Consider the following 14,091-nt stretch of genomic DNA (forward strand, 5'->3'; position numbering starts at 1 on the left):
TGCTGTAAAAAGCAATACTGCATAGGAACCTGGAATGTTGTGTCCGTGAATCAAGGCAAATTGGAAGTGGTCAAACAGGACATGGCAAGAGTGACCATTGACATTCTAGGAATCAGCAAACTAAGATGGACTGGAATAGGTGAATTTAACTCAGATGACCTTGATACCTACTACTGTGGGCAGGAATCCCTCAGAAGAAATGGAGTAGCCATCATAGTCAACAAAAGAGTCTGAAATGCTGTGCTGCTGCTGCTGCTAAGTCGCTTCAGTCGTGTCCGACTCTGTGCAACCCCATAGACAGCAGCCCACCAGGCTCCCCGTCCCTGGGATTCTCCAGGCAAGAATACTGGAGTGGGTTGCCATTTCCTTCTCCAATGCATGAAAGTGAAAAGTGAAAGTGAAGTCGCTCAGTCATGTCCGACTCTTAGTGACCGCATGGACTGCAACCTACCAGGCTCCTCCATCCATGGGATTTTCCAGGCAAGAGTACTGGAGTGGGGTGCCATTGCCTTCTCCGCTGAAATGCTGTACTTGGATGCAATCTCAAAAACCACAGGATGATCTCTGTTCTTTTCCCAGCAAACCATTAAATATCATGGTAATCCAAGTCTATGTCCCTACCAGTAATGCAGAGGAAGCTGACGTTGAATGGTTCTATAAGACCTACAAGATCTTATAGAATTAACACTCAAATAAGATGTCCTTTCCATACAGGGGACTGGAATGCAAAAGTAGGAAGTCAAGAAACACCTGGAGTAACAGGAAAATTTGGCCTTGGAGTACAGAATGAAGCAGGGCAAAGGTTAATAGAGTTCTGCCAAGAGAATGCACTGGTCATAGCAAACACTGTCTTCCAACAACACAAAAGAAGACTCTACACGTGGACATCACCAAATGGTCAACACCGAAGTCAGATTGATTATATTCTTTGCAGTCAAAGATGGTGAAGCTCTATAGAGTCAGCAAAAATAAGACCAGGAGCTGACTGTGGTTCAGATCATGAACTCCTTATTGCCAAATTCAGACTTAAATTCAAGAAAGTAGGGAAAACTACTAGACCATTCAAATATGACCTAAATAAAATCCCTTATGATTACACAGTGGAAGTGAGAAATAGATTCGAGGAATTAGATCTGATAGACAGAGTGCCTGAAGAACTATGGATAGAGGTTCGTGACCTTGTACAGGAGGCAGGGATCAAGATCATCCCCAAGAAAAACAAAGGCAAAAAGGCTGTCTGAGGAGGACTTACAAATAGCTGTGAAAAGAAGAGAACCAAAAGCAAAGATGAAAAGGAAAGATATAAGCATCTGAATGCAGAGCTCCAAAGATTAGCAAGAAGAGATAAGAAAGTCTTCCTCAGTGATCAGTGCAAAGAAATAGAGGAAAACAACAGAATGGGAAAGACTAGAGATCTCTTCTAGAAAATTAAAGATACCAAGGGGACTTTTCATGCAAAGAGGGGCTCGATAAAGGACAGAAATGGTATGGACCTAACAGAAGCAGAAGATATTAAGAAGAGGTGGCAAGAATAAACAGAAGAACTATACAAAAAAGATCTTCATATTCAGATAGTCATGAAGGTATGATCACTCCCCTAGAGCCAGACATCCTGGAATGTGAAGTCAAGTGGGCCTTAGGAAGTATCACTATGAACAAAGCTAGTGGAAGTGATGGAACCCCAGTCAAGCTATTTCAAATCTTAAAAGATGATCTGTGAAAGTGAATGTGCCAGCAATTTGGAAAACTCAGCAGTGGCCACAGGACTGGAAAAAGTCAGATTTCATTTCAATCCCAAAGAAAGGCAATGTCAAAGAATGTTCAAACTATTGCACAATTGCACTCATCTCACATTCTAGTAAAGTAATGCTCAAAATTCTCCAAGCCAGGCTTGAACAGTGTATGAACCATGAACTTCCAGGTATTCAAGCTGGATTTAGAAAAGGCAGAGGAATCAGAGATCAAATTGTCAACATCTGTTGGGTTATTGAAAAAGCAAGAGAGTGCCGGAAAACATCTACTTCTGCTTTATTGACTGTGCCAAAGCCTTTGACTGTGTGAATCACAACAAACTGGAAAATTCTTCAAGAGATGGGAGTACCAGACCACCTGACCTGCTTCTTGAGAAATCAGCATGCAGATCAGGAAGCAATAGTTAGAACTGGACATGGAACAACAGACAGGTTCCAAATAGGGAAAGGAATATATCAAGGCTGTATATTGTCACTCTGGTTATTTAACTCAAATGCAGAGGGCATCATGAGAACCACTGGGCTGGATGAAGCACAAGCTGGAATCAAGATTGCCGGGAGAAATATCAATAACCTCAGATATGCAGATGATACCACCCTTAGGGCAGAAAGGGAAGAAGAACTAAAGAGCCTCTTGATGAAAGTGAAAGAGGAGAGAGAAAAAGTTGGCTTAAAACTCCACATTCAGGAAACTAAGATCACGACATCTGGTCCCATCACTTCATGGCAAATAGCTGGGGAAAGAGTGACAGATTTTATTTTTCTGGGCTCCCAAATCACTGCAGATGCTAACTGCAGACATAAAATTAAAAGATGCTTGCTCCTTGGAAGAAAAATTATGACCAACCTAGAAAGCATATTCAAAAGTAGAAACTACTTTGTCAACAAAGGTCCATCTAGTCAAAGCTATGGTTTTTCCAGTATTCATGTATGGATGTGAGAGCTGGACAAAAAGAAACCTAAACACCGAAAAATTGATGCTTTTGAACTATGGTGTTGGAGAAGACTCTTGAGCATCCTTTGGACTGCAAGGAGATCTAACCAGTCCATCCTAAAGGAAATCAGTCCCAAATGTTCATTGGAAGGACTGATGTTGAAACTGAAATGCCAATCCTTTGGCCACCTGATGGGAAGAACTGACTCATTGAAAAATCCTGTTGCTGGGAAAGATTGAAGGCAGGAGGAGAAGGGGAAGACAGAGGATGAGATTGAGACGGTTGCATGGCATCACCAGTTCAATGGACATGAGTTTGAGTAAACTCCGGGAGTTGGTGATGAACAGGGAAGCCTGGCATGCTGCAGTCCATGGAGTCGCAAAGAGTAGGACACTGAGTGATTGAAATGAACAATTTGAGAATGAAATATTCTGTCAACATATTTGCTTCATTAATGATGGTCAAATACACAGTTAACATAAATTAACTCTTTTCCATCAATCCTTAGTTGAATTGAAGTGTTTCAAACAGAATTTCTTTAGTTATTCCCATGTCGACTTGAAAAGCCTCCGTAGAAATCAAAAGCAGTTTATAATATTACCGAAGCTCATTAGATTTTTATTGTTTCCAGACTCATTATGAAAACTGTCATCAGTACAAAGATAGGTTGTTTCCTTTTCTCTTTCTGTTACTTTTGTAGGCTGCCAGAAAATGTCATTTCCATGCAAATTACCCTCCTGTGGCATTCACTGAACCATTGTCATTGAGAATCTAGTTCCTCTCCATCCTCTCCATTATCTATGAGAAATCTTGGAAGGGTCAAAACAGCAGAGCAACTTACTCTGTTTAATATAAAACATTAAAAAGCAAAAATATTAGTATTTGCTTAAAAGAAGAAAACATGGTGTAATGACAACATTACTGAGGCAAAATACTAGAATAAGTCATATTCTTATGTGTTAAATAGAATACACTAAGAACTAGTGCAGATTAATTGATTTTTATTACAACTTTCATATAATACTTTCATTATTCTGTTCTAAATCTGTATTTCCAAGAAAGAACCTATTTAAATCTCATCAGTGAAAGCTCAAGCAAATGGCTGTAGTTGTTTTTGATACAATGTCTGCCTTCTTAAAGCTAGAAATATTATGTGAATGGATAGCAGTCTTCAACAATGGGCATGAAAACTTAGTACTTTACATTTGATAATACCCAAGTAATACTTTGTTACCATGATATAATAATCCCATCCAGATTAACTTTTCCCAACCATTTTTGACCTGTGAACACTTTTCACAGAAATGCATAATTTAATAAACCATGAGGGAAATTTATTCATTTGAGGGATATTATATTTAAAATTTTCCACAGTTTATTGTGATCCACACAGTCAAAGGCTTTGGCATAGTCAAAAAAGCAGAAATAGATGTTTTTCTGGAACTCTCTTGCTTTTTCCATGATCCAGCGGATGTTGGCAATTTGGTCTCTGGTTCCTCTGCCTTTTCTAAAACCAGCTTGAACATCTGAAATTACACAGTTCACTTATTGCTGAAGCCTGGCTTGGAGAATTTTGAGCATTACGTTACTAGCCTGTGAGATGAGTGCAATTGTGCGGTAGTATTAGCATTCTTTGGTATTGCCTTTCTTTGGGATTGGAATGAAAACTGAGCTTTTCCAGTCCTGTGGCCACTGCTGAGTTTTTCAAATTGCTGGCATATTGAGCACAGCACTTTCACAGCATCATCTTTCAGGATTTGAAATAGATCCAGTGGAATTCCATCACCTCCACTAGCTTTGTTCATAGTGATGCTTTCTAAGGCCCACTTGACTTCAGATTCCAGGATGTCTGGCTCTAGGTCAGTGATCACACCATCGTGATTATCTGGGTCGTGAAGATCTTATTTGTATAGTTCTGTGTATTCTTGCCACCTCTTCTTAATATCTTCTGCTTCTGTTAGGTCCCTACCATTTTTGTCCCTTATCGAGCCCATCTTTGCATGAAATGTTCCCTTAGTATCGCTAATTTTCTTGAAGAGATTTCTAGTCTTTCCCATTCTGTTGTTTTCCTCTATTTCTTTGCATTGATCGCTGAGGAAGGCTTTCTTATCTCTTCGTGCTATTTGGATCTCTGCATTCAGGTGCTTATATCTTTCCTTTTCTCCTTTGCTTTTCTCTTCTCTTTTTTTCACAGCTATTTGTAAGGCCTGACCTGCCTCTTGAGAAATTTGTATGCAGATCAGGAAGCAACATTTAGAACTGGACATGGAACAACAGACTGGTTCCAAATATGAAGAGGAGTACGTCAAGGCTGTATATCGTCACCCTGCTTATTTAACTTATATGCATAGTACATAATGAGAAATGCTGGGCTGGAAGAAGCACAAGCTGGAATCAAGATTGCCAGGAGAAATATCAATAACCTCAGATATGCAGATGACACCACCCTTACGGCAGAAAGTGAAGAGGAACTAAAAAGCCTCTTGATGAAGGTGAAAGAGGAGAGTGAAAAAGTTGGTTTAAAACTCAACATTCAGAAAATGAAGATCATGGCATCTGGTCCCATCACTTCACGGGAAATAGATGGGGAAACAGTGGAAACAGTGTCAGACTTTATTTTTTTGGGCTCCAAAATCACTGCAGATGGTGACTGCAGCCATGAAATTAAAAGACATGTACTCCTTGGAAGAAAAGTTATGACCAACCTGGATAGCATATTGGAAAGCAGAGACATTACTTTACCAACAAATGTCCATCTAGTCAAGGCTATGGTTTTTCCTGTGGTCATGTAAGGATGTGAGAGTTGGACTGTGAAGAAGGCTGAGCACTGAAGAATTGATGCTTTTGAACTAGGAGTTGGAGAAGACTCTTGAGAGTCCCTTGAACTGCAAGGAGATCCAACCAGTCCATTCTGAAGGAGATCAGCCCTGGGTGTTCTTTGGAAGGAATGATGCTAAAGCTGAAACTCCAGTACTTTGGACACCTCATGCGAAGAGTTGACTCATTGGAAAAGACTCTGATGCTGGGACGGATTGGGGGCAGGAGGAAAAGGGGAAGACAGAGGATGAGATGGCTGGATGGCATCACCGACTCGATGGATGTGAGTCTGAGTGAACTCCGGGAGTTGGTGATGGACAGGGAGGCCTGTCGTGCTGCGATTCATGGGGTCGCAAAGAGTCGGACATGACTGAGCAACTGAACTGAATTGAACTCAACTGATATTTAAAATTATAAATATAAAAACTTTAGCAGCATATCATTAACTGTTCCTATAAAATTAATTTAAATATACTTATTTTAATCACACATGAAATTCTAGTTTTGTTCTAACCCCTTTAACCAGTGATGCATACTAACTTTACTTGCATGAGAATATATATGAGTTGCAGATATAACATATTCCATTTGGGAGTAGCCATTTGGGAGTGATCATACAGGATCAGATAGAAATACACTGCATTTAGCATCTACTTTTTTAATATTTAGAATACTACATTTTTAGCAAGTCCACTGTATTATTTATAATTTCTTTACTTTTAGTAAAATTTGAGATGGATGAAAATAATTCAGGCTTGTATTTATTAGCATTTCCCTGCAAATACCATATTGGAGACAATAGAGTATTATTTCTTAAACAACAAAATTAAACTGCAAAAATCATCACTATATTGTATATTTTTTAATATTTGTATTGCTGGCAGAATTACTTTTAAGCATTAAAATTACTTTTAATAAATAATTTTTAAAAGTTTAATCAAATAATTGAAAGACTTAGAAAGGGTAAACATCACCTTGAGGAAACTTTGGAGAAACATCAATATTTTATGCTGTTAATTTGCATTTTAATATCAGTGGTCTTTTTGCTTCCTCTGATAACTGATGGCTCATTAAAAAAATAATAAAATACAGCTTCTGACTGATTCTTTGTTACTACTTCAGGTGGGCATTTATTTTCTCTATTTGTTTCTTGATACACTCTAATATGCCCCTTAAATTTCCATTTTAAAGACAATGCCTTTCAATAGTTACTTTGTCAACTGAAAATACAATTTTTATCTGTTTCTACTTTCTGATATGATCTGGAACTACTTCAAAAATGCAAGAAGGATATCAAACTATACATAAATGTTAGGATATCTTTCAATAGGAGAGTGGAAATGTGAATTGTAAAAGAACTACATACTGTTATGAAAAACAAGTGTGAGAGATGTGGAATTAGGAGTTGGCTAATCAGAAGAAATGCAAATGTCTTACAGTACTTTAGACATAGAGTAGATCCATCCTCCTTGGATTAGAAAGACCATATCTGCTTCAGGCTTGGATGATTTCCGTCTCCAGTCTACACCAGTGGCGAAATTAATTCCAAACACCTCAAACAGGAAAGAGTGTGGCATCTAGTCAAGTGATGGGTAAATTATGAATGGTATCATTCTGCTTTCCTGGCTTGGAATCATTTGGTTTCAGAGTTTTCTTATCTATGTGTGGAAAAAGAAGAGTCAAGTAATTATTGACTCTACTGTTATATATTTTAGGTAATAATATGCTTTAAAAGGGGCTTCCCCTATAGTGCTAGTGGTAACAAATCTGCCTGTGAAGGCAGGAGATATAGGAGACTTGGGTTCAATCCCTGGGTTGGGAAGATCCCCTGGAGGAGGGCATGGCAACCAGCTCCAGTATTCTTGCCCAGAGAATCCAGTGGACAGAGAATCCTGGCGGGCTAGAGTCCACGGGGTTGCAAAGAGTCAGATACAGCTGAAGCAACGTAGCACGCACACACAGGTGCTTTAAAAAAGGCTAAAAATCAGCTTTACTTTTTCCAAAAATATCTAGATAAAATGAATAGTTACTCTTTTGTTACATGGAAGGTATGCAATTTTAAGATCTCAGGGCTCTAAAGCCAGCCTTCAACATGGTAGTAAAGATGCATCACAGGAGTTTCAAAAATCTAATAGGTTAGTCTACTGGATCCTTGCCCCAATCGTTTTACTCATTCACATTGGTCTGACCACATCCGACAGGAATCAGATGATCAATCAGCACAGCAAGTGATCTCAATATTTTTCAAAGGAAGACAATCAGAAAAATTACTAAGAAAACAAACATTGTCACAAAATTACCAAGAAAGCTATCTATCTTGCTGTCTCTAACTACAATGTTTCTTTAGAATACTCTTCTATAAAGACACAATATCTGGCTTCTCTCCTCATTCTTTTTTTTTTTTTTTTATATAGCACAGGGAACAATATTTATTTATTTATTTTTAAATTTTATTTTATTTTTAAACTTTACAATATTGTATTAGTTTTGCCAAATATCGAAATGAATCCGCCACAGGTATACATGTGTTCATCTCTCATATACCACTTACACATAGTTTGACACATCGTTTTATTTTGTAATATAACTTTCAAATATCCTTAAGCATGGCCAACTATAACAATCGCACCTTTATATGACCCACACTAATATGTATTTATATGATTATTGCATCACATCTTTCCTTACTAGAATTGTTTAGAGTGCTCTTCTGATAACTTCCATGTGTCTCACACTTAGCATATAGAGTATCTCTTTCCACTAGGAAAAAGAATGACAACTAATATACAGGTTTGAGAGCTACTATCTACTTGAGTGATAATGAATGAAATAGAACCCAAGTTCTGGAGGAAACTCACTCTGGCAGACAACAAAACAGAAAACACTAAAATAGCATTTCTCTGAATTTAACTCTTGGCTCACTTGCATCAAAATCACAAGGGGAAACTTAAAAGAAGAAAAAAATATGCAATTTTGGATTCCATCACTAACTTCATTAATCTGAATGTTAAGAGGTGGGCCTCAGATTATTTACTAACCAGGTTCTCATATTACAATAAACACTAAAATGTGAGAAAATGAAAGTGAGGATTGCAAATTAAGGTACAAATGAGGAAATAAATAGAAAATTCTACAGCAGCATACCTCTTTTGTGGTTAGAAGTTATATTTTACCAAAAAATAAAAAGGATCAAAAAAGGAACATGGTTTTTAATAAGCTACATGCAGTTTCTGAGGCTAAAAAATGGAGATTTTATATATATATATACGCTATGCTCAGTCACTTCATCGTGTCTGACTCTGTGCGACCTCATAGACGGCAGCCCACCAGGCTCCCCCGTCCCTGGGATTCTCCAGGCAAGAACACTGGAGTGGGTTGCCATTTCCTTCTCCAATGCAGGAAAGTGAAAAGTAAAAGCAAAGTCGCTCAGTCATGTCCGACCCTCAGCGACCCCATGGACTGCAGCCTACCAGGCTCCTCCATCCATGGAATTTTCCAGGCAAGAGTACTGGAGTGGGGTGCCATTGCCTTCATATATATATATATATATATATATATATATATATATATATATATTTTAGCTTTTTGGACCCACCACGCAGCATGTGGGAATTTTCTCCATCTGGGATGGAACTCAATGTCTGCATTTGAAGCACAAAATCTTTTTATTTTATTTTATTTTATTTTTAAACTTTACATAATTGTATTAGTTTTGCCAAATATCAAAATGAATCCATCACAGGTATACATGTGTTCCCCATCCTGAACCCTCCTCCCTCCTCCCTCCCCATACCGTTCCTCTGGGTCATCCCAGTGCTCTAGCTCCAAGCATCCAGTATCGTGCATTGAACCTGGACTGGCATCTCATTTCATACATGATATTTTACATGTTTCAATGCCATTCTCCCAAATCTTCCCACCCTCTCCCTCTCCCACAGAGTCCATAAGACTGTTCTATACATCAGTGTCTCTTTTGCTGTCTCATACAAAGGGTTATTGTTACCATCTTTCTAAATTCCATATATATGCGTTAGTATACTGTATTTATGTTTTTCCTTCTGGCTTACTTCACTCTGTATAATAGGCTCCAGTTTCATCCACCTCATTAGAACTGATTCAAATGTATTCTTTTTAATGGCTGAGTAATACTCCATTGTGTATATGTACCACTGCTTTCTTATCCATTCATCTGCTGATGGACATCTAGGTTGCTTCCATGTCCTGGCTATTATAAACAGGGCTGCGATGAACATTGGGGTACACGTGGCTCTTTCCCTTCTGGTTTCCTCAGTGTGTATGCCCAGCAGTGGAATTGCTGGATCATAAGGCAGTTCTATTTCCAGTTTTTTAAGGAATCTCCCCACTGTTCTCCATAGTGGCTGTACTAGTTTGCATTCCCACCAACAGTGTAAGAGGGTTCCCTTTTCTCCACACCCTCTCCAGCATTTATTATTTGTAGACTTTTGGATCGCAGCCATTCTGACTGGTGTGAAATGGTACCTCATAGTGGTCTTGATTTGCATTTCTCTGATAATGAGTGATGTTGAGCATCTTTTCATGTGTTTGTTAGCCATCTGTATGTCTTCTTTGGAGAAATGTCTATTTAGTTCTTTGGCCCATTTTTTGATTGGGTCATTTATTTTTCTGGAGTTGAGCTGTAGGAGTTGCTTGTAAGAAGCACAAAATCTTAACCACTGGACTGCCAGGGAAGTCCAAAGATGAAGATTTTATTAATCTTTGAGGATAGATATTATTTTTAAAACTTGTTTTAGGAAAATGCCCATGGAAGATAGCCAAATATAGTTCAAGATTTGAGTTTTCTTGGTTGAATTGGTAAAACACCACTAATCAAGTGAAGATGGTGTGCATCCTCCACTGGAATTTGCCAGTTTAATAGGATTGATATGTCCTTTATCTCTTCCTTAAGCTCTTTGTTTTGAAGTAGAGAATGGTAATATTAACATAGTCATACCTATTTTCTAGTCATCAAGACTAAACAATATGTATTTTTTTCACATTTTTACTTTCAATATATATTTGTGTATTTAGTTGTAAAGATAAATTCTTTTGAAGGGCATTGAGTTATAACAACATCTGTCTTTGCTTCAGAGTGTTTAATATGCAATCCATAGAGTAATATCTCTGCTTTACAACATACTGTCTAGGTTTGTTGACAGAGTAATATCTAAAATCCTCATTATCTCTGGAGGATTTGTTTCAGGAGCACAGGTGGATATGAAAACCTGAGAAAGCTCAAGTCCCTTATATAAAATGTTGTAGTACAACGTGTAGACCCCAGGCCTCTCCTCAGTTTGTATCCATGGATTCAACAGACATTGGATTGACATTCCATCTTCAGTTGGCTGAATCCATAGTGTGAAACCTACAAATACAGAGGGCTATATTTCATATCCGTTGAACAATCTGAGGTTGTTTCTATTTTTCCATCTACTCTTTGTTTCTCATCTCCTCCCTTAATTTCAATGAGTCAAGCATTTGCTTTATTTCTACTTTTTCCTCTGTTGATCTAGTTATGTCTAATTGTGCTGTTTTTAGTGATTTCTCAATATCACAATGTACATCTAAGCTCAGGACAGTTGTCTTAAAAAATATTTTACCTCTCAAATAACGTGAGAATTTTACAAAGATATGTTCCCAATTATTCCTGACATACACTGTGCTCTTATTGTCAATTATTTTATATGCACATATGCTATGAGATCCAGCCAGTCCATTCTGAAGGAGATCAGTCCTGGGATTTCTTTGGAAGGAATGATGCTAAAGCTGAAACTCCAGTACTTTGGGCACCTCATGCAAAGTGTTGACTCATTGGAAAAGACTGATGCTGGGAGGGATTGGGGGCAGGAGGAGAAGAGGACGACAGAGGATGAGATGGCTGGATGGCATCCCTGACTCGATGGACGTGAGTCTTTGTGAACTCCGGGAGTTGGTGATGGACAGGGAGGCCTGGCATGCTGCGAATCATGGGGTTGCAAAGAGTCGGACACAACTGAGCGACTGAACTGAACTGATTGATGCTATGAGACCACATTGCATTGTTATCACTTATACTCAGTAAAATGGATAATCTTTTACAGGGGTGGAAAATTCTGAAAGAGATGGGAATACCAGACTTCTTGAGAAACCTAAATGCAGGTCAGGAAGCAACAGTTAGAACTGGACATAGAACAACAGACTGGTTCCAAATAGGAAAAGGAGTACGTCAAGGTTGTATATTGTCACCCTGCTTACTTAACTTATATGCAGAGTACATCATGAGAAATGCTGGGCTGGAAGAAGCACAAGCTGGAATCAAGATTGCCGGGAGAAATATCAATAACTTCAGATATGCAGATGACACCACCCTTATTACAGAAAGTGAAGAGGAACTAAAAAGCCTCTTGATGAAAGTGAAAGAGGAGAATGAAAAAGTTGGCTTAAAACTCAACATTCAGAAAACAAAGATCATAGCATCCGGTCCCATCACTTCATGGGAAATAGATGGGGAAACAATGGAAACAGTGTCAGTCTTCATTTTGGGGGGCTCCAAAATCACTGCAGATGGTGACTGTAGCCATGAAATTAAAAGATGCTTACTCCTTGGAAAAAAGTTATGATCAACCTAGATAGCATATTGAAAAGTAGAGATTTTACTTTGCCAACAAAGGTCCATCTAGCCAAGGCTATGGCTTTTCCAGTGGTTATGTATGAATATGAGAGTTGGACTGTGAAGAAAGCTGAGCACCAAAGAATTGATGCTTTTGAACTGTGATGTTTGATAAGACTCTTGAGAGTCCCTTGGACTGCAAGGAGATCCAACCAGTCCATTCTGAAGGAGATCAGCCCTGGGTGTACTTTGGAAGGAATGATGCTAAAGCTGAAACTCCAGTACTTTGGCCACCTCATGCGAAGAGTTGACTCATTGGAAAAGACTCTGATTCTGGGAGGGATTGGGGGCAGGAGGAGAAGGGGACTACAGAGGATGAGATGGCTGGATGGCATCAGGGACGTGGGTTTGGGTGAACTCCGGGAGTTGGTGATGGACAGGGAGGCCTGGCTTGCTGGAATTCATGGGGTAACAAAGAGTTGGACATGACTGAGCGACTGAACTAAACTGAACTGAATGTCTTGATATTGGAAAGCCCTTTACATTTACAGGCATATTATACTTTTATGTATTCCTCATCCCTATAGTTTTCCCTCAGCTTAATTTTCTTTCAGCTCAAATATCATCTTTGACAATTTACTGAGGACGTGCTGGCTAACTGACAATGGGCTTTCAGCACTGAATCTGTCTGAAAAAGTTTTGATGTCACTTTTATTTTTGGATGATGATTTTGCTTCATGTAGAATTTGAGGTTAGTAATTGAGAGTTGATCTGAGAAACCGGCAGCTTTGCTCAGTTCTTCAGCACTTCCTTCAGCTTTAGCAGCCTGGCCCTGGCGCCCTGGGATGTGGGCTCTTCCCTGCATCCCTCCGCCTTGCTCATCGGCAAGAAGATTTGTCTCATACTCCATGTAACATCTCCAGTGCCGGGATGGTATGTTCAGCTTCCTGGACCTTCCTGCTTGTGTCTGTGCTTTGGGGCATTTCTTTCTCAAATAACCTATTCCTCCTACATTGGAGGCTGAAGGAGACCTGGAGCTCCTGGAGGCACTTATGACCAATGTTCAAACTTCTCTAGGCTCCAAATGAGGGATCGCTCTCAACTCTTACTCTTCCCCTCAACTTTCTTATGAGTCCTTGATAAAGGTCTGCATAGAAAACTTAGTGAATACAGACTCTCTTTACATCTGGGGCTCCAGATGTCTCTAAACCATCACACTGGCAAACCCTCAAACTTTTAAAAGTCCTTAAAGGTTCAGCAGTTCTCTTCTTACCCCATAATGCAGCTTCTCCTTCTTCTGCTGTTCCAGCAAGGTTGAGGAAGTTGACGGTCTCTTCTGTGTTAAAGAGATTTGTTACTTCTCTGATTGGAGTACAACTGTTTCTTCTGAGTTCTGGATTGTATATTGGGTTTAAAGAGTGTGTTGTAGGTTATTTTGTTGTGGTTTAGTCGTCAAGTAGTATCCAACTCTTTGCGACCTCATGGACTAGAAGCCCACCAGGCTCCTTGGCCCATGGGATTTCTTAGGTGAGAGTACTGGAGTGGGTTGCGATTTCCTTCTCCAGGGGATCTTCTTGACCCAGGGATTGAACCCAGGTCTCCCCCATTGCAAGCAGACTCTTCACTGACTGAGTCACCATGAAACAAGATGAAAACACAATTTCCTTGGGCAAAATCTCCATGCCCTAATTATCTTATTTTAAAAAGAAGACCAAAAGCATTCCAAGTCCTGAGGTAAGTTTTACACAATTTATAATATGCAAATCCCCAAAACACTGCCTTTTACATAAAAAGCTCTGAATAGTATAATATGCAATGATTAAAATCTGCTGCGGTTCACTTATTTTCTAAGTGTTATGGACATATTTGACTCAAGTATATTAACTCATATGAAATTGCTTGTGCACACTCATATGCACTTAAAATCTTTTAAAATATATAATTCTATTAATTCAAATATTAATTATCCACAAAATGTACA

The sequence above is a fragment of the Bos grunniens genome, chromosome 12 (genome assembly GCF_055505025.1).
Source record: "Bos grunniens cultivar Pamir isolate PY7600 chromosome 12, Bosgru_T2T1.0, whole genome shotgun sequence".
Taxonomy (NCBI): Eukaryota; Metazoa; Chordata; class Mammalia; order Artiodactyla; family Bovidae; genus Bos; species Bos grunniens.